The 6,983-nt window shown below is 44.9% G+C and overlaps 1 long non-coding RNA gene across 1 annotated transcript; it reads left to right on the top strand.

The window, feature by feature from the left end:
* The first annotated feature begins 2,690 nt into the window (after nt 1–2,690).
* On the top strand, nt 2,691–5,660 carry LOC131807892 (uncharacterized). The gene is made up of 2 exons (XR_009344613.1): nt 2,691–3,405; nt 4,148–5,660. It is a non-coding gene; the product is annotated as an uncharacterized LOC131807892 (long non-coding RNA).
* The last annotated feature ends 1,323 nt before the right edge of the window (nt 5,661–6,983 follow it).

The following is a 6,983-nucleotide window of genomic DNA, read 5'->3' as shown; positions in this document are numbered from 1 at the left end:
TAACACAGATTTCTAATTTTTTATGCATTTGCAGTTAAAAAATATTTAAGTAATCTCTGCATCCAATGGGGGGGCTCAAACCTGTGACCCTGAGATCGAGAATCACATGCTCCTCCAACAGAGCTGGCCACGTGACCCTTTAATGCTTTTGTATTTTAAATCATGTAGGAGTGACACCTGGGTGTCTCCGTGGCTAAGTGTCTGGGTTTAGCGCAGGTCCTGATCACGCTCAGTGGGGAGTCTGCTTCTCTCCCTCCTTCCTGTTCCATAGTCAGTCTCTCTCTCCCTTTCTCTCTCCCCACACCTTTCCCTCTCCCTCCCCCTCTGGCTCTCAAATCAATCAATCAGTGAGTCAATCATGTAGGAAAGAGAGTTATAACCCCAATATACAATTTTATATTTTTCTATGTAGTTACCTTTATCAGAGTTTTTTATTTCTTTGTATGTCTTCAAATTTCTCTGATTTCCATTCACTCTTTTCCTTATTATTTCCTTCCTTTTGCTTGGAGTTTACTTCAGTCTCCTTTTCCTAGTTTCCTGAGCTTAGATTATTGAACTGAGACTTCTTTTTTTCTCGTGTGAGCCTTTATTACACACACTTACCTCTCAGCACTGCCCTCACTATATCCTGCAAATTTTGATATGTTGTGTCTTCATTTCATTCAATGAAATATATATATTTTTATTTCCCTAGAGTGTTCCTCTTTGACCCATAAATTATTTTTAAAAGTGTTGTTTAGTTTCCTAGTGCTTGGAGAGTTTCAGATGATCTTTCTGTTGTTGATTTCTAGTTTGATTTCACTGAGAACACACTCTATGATTTCAAATGCTTTTTCGTGTGTTGAGGTGTGTTTTATGGCCCAGAACATCGTCTGTATTGGGATATAGTCAGTGGGCACTTGGAGGGATTGTATATTCTGCTGCTGTTGAATTCAGCATTCTATAAATGTCCACTGGTTTCCACTGTCTGATGGTGCTATTGAGTTCTTCTGCATTGTTGGTGATTTTTCTGTCTAGTTGTTACCTCAATGGTTGAGAGAAGTGTATTATTAATCGTGGATTTGTCCATTTCTCTTTTTAGACCTATCAGTTTTTGCTGCTTGCATGATGTATCTTTTCTATCCCTCTTCCCCCAGCTGCTTCTATATTTGAAGTGTTTCTTATAGGCAGCACATAGTTGGTTTTTAAAATTCACTCTGCCAATATATTTTAATTTTTTAAAAAAGATTTTATTTATTTATTTGACAGACAGAGATCACAGTAGGTAGAGAGAGTGGAGGAAGCAGTCTCCCTGCTGAGCAGAGGGCCCGATGCAGGGCTCCATCCCAGGACCCTGGGATCATGACCCGAGCAGGCAGAGGCTTTAACCCACTGAGCCACCCAGGCGCCCCATTTTTATTTTTATTTTTTAAGTAAGCTCTATACCTAACACAGGGCTAGAACTCACAACCCAGTATCAGGAGTCGCGTATTCTGCAGACTGAGCCAGCCAGGTGCCCCTTTCCCAGTATCTTTTCATTGGTGTATTTATTTATTTATTTATTTCAAAAGATTTTATTTATTTATTTGACAGAGATCACAAGTAGGCAGAGAGGCAGGCAGAGGGGGGGGGGGGAAGCAGGCTCTCCGCAGAGCAGACAGCCCGATGCGGGGCTCGATCCCAGGACCCTGGGATCATGACCTGAGCCGAAGGCAGAGGCTTTTACCCACTGAGCCACCCAGGTGCCCCTCATTGGTGTATTTAGACCATCACACTTATAATAATTACAGCTGTGCTAAGACATATCTCCCTCCCCCCACCTCCATGTGTTCTCTCTGTTATTTATTTCCTGTTTTATTTTTCTGGCTTTTTGTGGAAGAATGTGGACATTTTTTTACAATTCCATTTTATTTTATCCATAGTGTTTTTGAGTGTCTTTTTGCATAGCTTTTTAGTGGTTGCTGTTGGTATTATGTTATGTGCACGTACCTTATGGCAGTCTGCTGGAACCACCATTTCCTGATTTTCGTGAAGTGTAGAAGCCTTACGCTCTTTACATCCCTTTACCCACTTTCATTGCTGCCAGGTGGGGTGTGGGGTTGTGGGCTCCCAGTGTGGCCTTGATCAACATTGTGCGTGGAGGAGGAAGAGGCAAGAGCAGGCTCCTTACTGGCCAGCAGACATAAAAGTCCTGGCTCTCTGGGCCACATCTCCCACAATGGTGGGGGTGTCGGGGCACCCTGACTCATGAAGGTAGATGGAAGTCGCCAAATCCTCGCTTGACCAGCTTGATCTGCTGATGTGCATAGGGCCACAGTTTTTGCAGTGGTATTTGGCTGGAGTAGAGCTCAGAGCTGTCTAAAAGTTCTGTTCTGCTGGCTTGTTCCTTTCCTAGTCCTTTGACTAGAGAAAGCAGGCTTTGGGGGCTGTTTCATCTCTTCTGTACCCACTGGCTTTTTTGGCTAGCCAGTTCCAGCTTCTTTGGCTCCAAGGTGGGGATCTCTGAGGCAGAAAGAAACCCATGGAACTCCCCACCATGTCATTCCTGGGGACCTGAGGTCCCTGGCTGGTTTGCCTTCTCTTCACCTTTCAGAGTTTTCTGACGCTTTTTTTTTTTTTTTTTAAGAATTTATTTATTTATTTGACAGAGAGATAGAGAGCACAAGCAAGCAGAGCAGCAGGCAGAGAGAGAGAGAGAGAAGCAGGCTCTCTGCTAAGCAGGGAGCCTGATGCGGGGCTCGATCCCAGAACTCTGGGATCATGATCTGAGCCGAAGGCAGCTGCTTAACCAACTCAGCCACCCAGATGCCCCTCTTATGCTTGTTTTATATACAGTGTCCAGGGTTTTTAGTTAGCAGGACAAAGAAAAGAAAGATCTGCTTTATCTTCCTGGAAGAGTGAGTAGAGAAGTAGGGTCACTTGACGAGCCCCACCCACCCACCCTGGTCTGCATTTTACTGATTACATTCCTATGTAATTTATTGTGCCCCTCCATCCCCTGCATTTTCCATCTATGGTGGTTACATTTAGAGGCTTTGGTTACATTTAGATCTGACTTTTAGACGGGAATATTTCACGGGTGTGCTGTGTTCCTCGGCCAGGAGGCTCACGATGCTGAGCGTTTTTGTCTGCCATTTGCAGCCTTCATTGGCCCTCGTGCGGATTCATTAACTGATCAGGGATACAGATGGCTTTTATATTATTAAAAGATGCCAACCTCAATTAGAGTTTTGCAAATGAAATTTTAAAGCATGGGATACTATTTTTTCATCCACCAGGCTGACAAAGATCAAAGAGTGTGAACATGGATGCTGGCGAGGGTGCAGGAGACAAGCAGTTCCCTGGGATGACAGCTTCGGCTGTCTCCATCGACACAACAAACGCACAGATCTTTTGGCTCAACGATTCTGCTTCTATGAATATCCCGTGCGTATACATGTATATGTGCAAAAGGATGGACTTGCCAGGTTGTTGATTGCAGTATTGTCTGGATTAGAGAAGGAACTAGGAAATTGTCCCTCTCTCAAGGCGAATGTTCCAGCCAGTGTACTTAGTACACAGCTTCACAAGTTGTGGCAGATGTGTTGGTGCCCCAGCCATGCGCCCTCAGCCCATCCTCAGAAGTCCTGTGCAACTTCGGTGATGGTTCTCATTCAAAGCAACAGTCACCTTGTCTTTGAGACTACAGGCTCCTTTGTGCTTGGCACAAGCATGGGGCAGCTAAGTGCTGAGGAGAAATCACACAGGAGTAGCCCTCAAGCAATGAGGGATGGGAATTGGAGAAATACCTCAAAGGTATTATCCCTAGAATATTCCACAGGTCTTTCAAAGGATCCCCTGGGAAGGAGCCCCATTGTCTGAGGTGGCCACATGTCATTGCGCCCTGTCTTGGCTTCCTGTCCCTCCCACTTAAACTACTTAAACCTGAATCCTTACTTTCAGACTTTGCTTTCAGGGGATCTGCAATAAGACGCACAGAGCTTTGGGCAGTCAGAGCCTCAAGACTAGTCCCCTCAGGGGTCTGAAGAGCAGTGGTAGTGGGTGTGGGAATGGTCTGACACATAGCCTAATAACACATTTATGGGGCCGATGTCATTCTTGAGCATTTAAACATAAAACCTGCATTTAATCTGCATAGCCACTCATGACTATCATCTCCATTTTACAGGTGAATAAACTCTGGCACAGAGATGTCAAGACACTTGTCCAAGGGCATCCAGCTATCCCAGGAAGTATAGTTTTGGAGCCCTGCTCCCAACCTCTACACAGCCTGTCTCTCCTCTGGCCCTCACTGCTCCACCAGGATGAGTGGAGCATGGCCAAGGTTGGGCTCTTCCTGGACATCTACTGCAGGGGTCAGCCACAAAGCACGTGGCCGGCCAGCTCCACAAGGACCCTCCACTGAGTCTGTGGAACCATTTGTTTTCCAGGTGCCCAATGAGCTTGGCATGAAGCCCAGGTGAGACTGATGTGCCTAAAAGGGATGGCCAACAGCTGCAGAGAGATGCCCGCCACATAAATGGTTAGCAAATAAAGCCTTTATCGTTATTTTAATTTATTGCTATTATTTTTACAAGGCAAGAGGACAGGGAACAGTTTTTCTTTTTTTGGCAGGGGGTAGGGGCACTGTTTTTCACACAAGCAGTGCAATTTGAGCCAAGCCTTCCCAATGTGGGGACTGGTCATTTCCCTGCTCAGCAACAAATTTACAAACTGTCTTGTTGGATAGCCACTACATTGTTTGTATTCCTCTTTATTTAAGTATTCTCTACACCCAAAGTGGGGCTGAAACTCACAATCCCAAGATCAAATCTCATGTTCTACTGACAGCCAGCCAGGTGCCCTTGGTACTAGTGTTTTAGGAGTGACTTCCTTAGTACCTGGCTGGCTGTGGGTAGGACAAGCAACTCTTGATCTCAGGGTCAGGAGTTGAAGCCTCGCACTGGGTGTGGAGCTTACATAAAAAAAAGGATGACTTCCTCAAACTTTAAGATTGACAAATATGATCTCAATAAATTTATGTCTTATTTGATTTTTTAATAACTGTCCATGTACTAATGTTAGAATTCTGGTCATATTTAGTATTAATTCCCTCCTAAATTATTTAAACCACCTCATTTCAGTAGGTTCACGCATGATTAGCTTGAATAATTTCATGTAAAAAGCCTTGTGAATTCTTATGAAATTTAAATGGTCTCAGTTCACAGTCTGTCCCTTTCTTTTTTCCCTCCTTTCGTAGTCTTTCTCTCCCTCCTTTCCTCTCTGTGCGCTATCTGGCCTTGCCCAGGTTTAGTAACAGTTATAATTTTCTCAAAAAAAAAAAAAAAAAAAAGGATTTGAAAGCTTTATATCATTTCCTGTGTTCTGGAACTTATCATTAATTTAAAATACCTGAAATGAAAAAGTTCATTTTGATTTGAAATTCACTTGAATATAGCATTATACTTGTCAATTAACTAAAGGGAAGAACTGTGGAACATTCAAATATAATTTCAATTTTAAGTTTTGGATTGTTAAAATTTTTCTTTTATCACCTACTTGGGGCTATGAAGTCTCTTGTTGATGCTGACTACCAAGAATTTGAATGAGACGTCATTATTAAAAAGCCTTGATCAGGAATTGTGTGAACCATTTTGATTATAAAAGTTCGTATAAAATAAATAATGTATTCATTGTTTCAATCGAAGAATACTTATATGAAATGTATTTCATCTTCCTCCTCATAAAAATAGTATATAGAAATGAAATGGACTTTCCCTTAGGACCCACATAGGCAGTCTGAAACCCCTCCCAACTTTCCCTCAGCGTGCAATTCCAGTATTTTATGCATGTGCCATGGCATGTATAAGGTTGGAAATCACCGAGTTTGAGGTCTGGGTAAAACACTACACAGCTAGAAAAAATAATGAAGCTGCCATGAGTGTTGATAACTTGAAGCTGCACGATGAGTACACAGGGATTCATGTTATGAATATGGAAACTTCTGTAAGATACCTTATTTAGGGGCAAAAGGCAAAGCAGTGTGTATCTGCTACCATTAGTGTAAAAAAAGGCGAGGGGGGTGGTGGTGCGGTGAGGATCAAAATATATTTGTATCTATGTATTTGCCTGTATGTGAAAAGATGTTTCCAGAGGATCAAAAATCTGAAGAGGAGGCCTGAGCGGCTAAGATAAAAGGGCAGGCGCAAGGGACTCACTGTGGGGGTAGAGGTGCGGGGTGGGTGGGTGGGGGGGGAGATTGGAGACTTTGGTGTTGAACTACGGAGAATGACGACCCTGAGTCCTAGGAGAGCCCTGTGAAGCTCTGAATACGGTACCCCAAGTGTGGAAGTGTAGAGATCCCTCTGGCGACCAGGACCGAGGAGACACCAGAGAAATCTGGCCCAAGGCAGAGTGGGGTCTGGGGCGCCGCGGAAGGGCAGCTGCAGTAGGCGTGGCTTCAGGTCTCACCCCCCTCTCTTAGCCACCAGAGGGCAGCCAAGTCCGCTCCTGAAAGCGGGCGGGGCGGAGCGTCCGAAGCAGGCCCCCGCCTCCAGCCCCGCCCCCGGCTGGAGCGTCCGCCCCTGAAATCCTCGATGATCCTTCTCCCAGACCACTCCGGGACCACCGGCTGCTTGGAGTCACCACTGCTGCGCCTCCCCATGCAGTCCCCTGCCAAGCTCTGTTGCGTTATTTTAGTCTTGACCATAATCGTGTGAGATGGGTACTGCCATTAATCCCATTTAGAAGAGGGTGAAGTGAGAGCATTGAGAGGGTAGGTAACTAGCCCAAAGTCAAAAGCCCAAGAATGGTACCTGGCCTGCCCACCCTGAGAACCAGAGCCTAAACCAAACCATGGCTTCTTCACTGGTCTCCAGGTGTCCACTGGGCTCCCTTCTAGACCTTCTCCACAAAGGGTGCTTCTGTTTTGGGGGCTCTAACAGGGTGTATCACTCCCTGACTTACAACTTCCCTTTGGCTCTCACTGGCCTCAGGATCAAGATCACTCCCCTCACCCCACCTCT

This window comes from Mustela lutreola, chromosome 9 (assembly GCF_030435805.1).
Source record: "Mustela lutreola isolate mMusLut2 chromosome 9, mMusLut2.pri, whole genome shotgun sequence".
NCBI lineage: Eukaryota > Metazoa > Chordata > Mammalia > Carnivora > Mustelidae > Mustela > Mustela lutreola.
The sequence above is the reverse complement of the archived record's forward strand: the minus strand, read 5'-3'. Positions and strand labels throughout refer to the sequence as shown.